The sequence below is a fragment of the Corvus brachyrhynchos genome, unplaced genomic scaffold (assembly GCF_000691975.1).
Source record: "Corvus brachyrhynchos isolate BGI_N302 unplaced genomic scaffold, ASM69197v1 scaffold293, whole genome shotgun sequence".
Lineage (NCBI taxonomy): Eukaryota > Metazoa > Chordata > Aves > Passeriformes > Corvidae > Corvus > Corvus brachyrhynchos.
In genome coordinates, this window is record NW_008237410.1 from 2,577,271 (window position 1) to 2,580,219 (window position 2,949).

Sequence of the window (2,949 nt, forward strand, 5' to 3'; positions counted from 1 at the left end):
AAACACCCCCAGCTTCTTCAGCTGCTCCTCATAGGACGTGTGCTCCAGACCCTTCAGCAGCTTCATTGCCCTTCTGTGGACACACTCCAGAACCTCAGTGTCCTTCCTGAATTAAGAGGGAAGAATTTTCTTTCTGCTCAGTTGTGTTTTAAGCAACTTTCAGGTGTAGTCAAAAGTTCTCTTGACCTGGAGCTGAAATGAGCTAGAAGTGTGCATTAAGGTCCAGAAAACCTCAGGTTCTTCTTTTCTGGTGCCGAGTTGAGATAGAGATCCTGACTGAATCCATAAGTCAGAGCTTTGCAGTCGCTGACATGCCAAACACAGATGCAAATTTGGCATGTTAGCAGGTATGTTGATGACCAAACTCAGGGCTAAAGTTCAGTCATAAAACCATTGCAACTTCCTCTGATACATAGGCAGGGCAGAGGCAGTCTGAAGGAGACAACTGTGTTTGGCTAACAGCTGGACAGTACTGAACTGTGTGTAGGAAGATGGCAGTGTACAGACTGTGGATCATTTTATTGCTGTTTCCTTAAGTAATGCAGTGTTACTGTGAACAGGATCTTGAAAAGGCTGCTCGTTCTCACAGCTCCCAAGAGCAGAACAGCAGGTAGAGAACATTTTTCAGGCTTGCTGAAGCAATCCCAGCTTAGCACACTGATATCCAAAGTCTCTCTTAAATGTGTAAGACCTACTGGATTCAATTCCAGGCAAGTAACGTTTTCTAAAGTCTCACTGTGATCAGAGAGTGGTATGGGTAGAAAGATTATATACTTAATTTCAGAGGTTCTTTTAGCAAAAGACTGGTAAAATTTCTGCTAACAAAGCTAACAACTAATTTTTTTATGGATTCATTCTATATGTATAAGCTTTGGTGCCTCCTCAAGGAAATTGGTGACACCTCCTTCTGTTTTCTTCATGATAGTGACATCAAATTTAAAGGAGCTTGTCTTTAGCATTGCTTCCAACTCTAATTAGAGCTTTTGTTATTATGGATCTTCTCTAGGAAAAAACAACTTTGTATGTTCTGAGAATGTAAGAGGTTAAGAAAACCATATCTAACTCGGGAATCAATCTAATTGGCATTTTTGTTCATTCAGTTCACCAAAGCAGTGCTATCAGGCGCTTCTTTGCATCATTTTCTGGTGAAAAGAGGTCCAATAGAAGAGTTCCTATCCCTTCAGGAATACAGAAACAAACAACAGAGTTCAGTAAACACAGGCTGGAGACAGAAATAGACTTGAATTTCTGGAGGTAATCCTCTTTCCTCACATGTGGGAAAGTAGGAATCAGATCCTGACCTGATCTATCAGTTAGTTCATTTTGGTTTTTCCACAGCTTGATTTTTTTTCCCTTCTCTTTCATTCTCCAAGGAGGTTCAGCCTGTCAACCCCCAAAGTAGTGCTTATATGATTATTACTATCTTCCAAACATGGGACCATCCAGAAGGATAACCACTAAAATCTTACATAAAAAGAAGGGCACAGTATGGCTCATGTTGTTTTTCCTGTATTAGCTAAAGCAGTAGAAAGACTTGCATGGTCTTCTCTATGTTTTGGTGAAGTTGGAGTTTTATAGCTTGAATTTGGAAACAGGCAAAGAAAACAAGCTGTAAGTCAGGACCTGACAACATTGTGTAAAACAAAATGGGGATCAAATGCAAAGCAAAACATCTTTCAAACTTAAAAGAATTTGTACTCCTTGAAATTAACTCCTTGCAATTAAATATCTTTATAGTCAAAGTAGCCATGATATGTGACAAATGCATTTTGTCCCTTAATAAAAAACCACGATCAATCGTGATTTAAAAATTAAAAAAAACCTAGAAATTTCTTATTCCATTTGGCAGAACACTGAGTAGCCTTATTTTCTCAAATGCCACAGTTGTCCTCTACTTTAATTTTTATTTCATGGTACCACTTTCCTCAGACTTGTGTCCCTGGCCTTATTGTTTTGCCAGCTGATGGTTGCATGAATCAGCCTTAGAAATAAAAGGCTGACTTCTGGAAGGCAGAGTTATTGAGGACAGCTGATGACGAACCACTTAAGTTAGCAGGTGTTAGTCATTAAATTGTTCTTAATGAATGAATCTCACAACAGCAAAAAACAGTGAGGGAAGTGGCTGGATGTACTCATGCAATGCACGGAAATTACATGACAGAAAACACTGTGTTCTAGACTGAAGCAGCATCCACCTCTCCTCATTCTACAAAAGCATATAGGGTTTACACTTATTACAACAAAAGTAAGCACAGAGAAAAAAACAGACGTGACAAAGATGTGTGCTTCCACATGCCACAAATAAATACCAGATATAAAATACAACAGGAAATGTTAGGTTGTAATGAAGGCTGACATCTCACAGGCCTTACTTCATGCATGTTCAGGTCTTGGATCAGAGACAAATTACTGAATTTAATCCATATAAGCTAACCTGAACTCTAGTCCATCTCAAAAGAAGAGAATGTGGGAGGTAGAGGAGTTGGTGACAAGGATGTGATGTCCACATTCAGTTTTGAATGTTTTCCTGAAAACCAGGTCTAGTCTGATCCTACTCATTCAACACCCATTAGCTGTTGGAGGGCAGGTATCTTCCTGCAGCATTTCTACCAGTTTAGTTTCAGAAAGACAGAAATCCAGTCTGCGTTATCCAAGTGTGAACTCTGACATCAGAAGGGTATTCACACTCTTGTTCCTTATCCAGACTAGAGCACCTAGACATAAGGTCTATAGATGTGTCTGCCTTACATGTATAGTGTCCACCCAGCTGTATCTTCAGGGCATTCACATTTGTGACACTACATTCCCAGCCTCCTTCAATTTCACATATACCATTATTAAGGTATTATGACCCAATAGCTCTCACATTCTTTGGCTCTAATTTTATGGTAACCCATAAAACAGAGTCATATCTTCCTTTCTGCTAAGGGCCTGTTTGAACACCTGCTG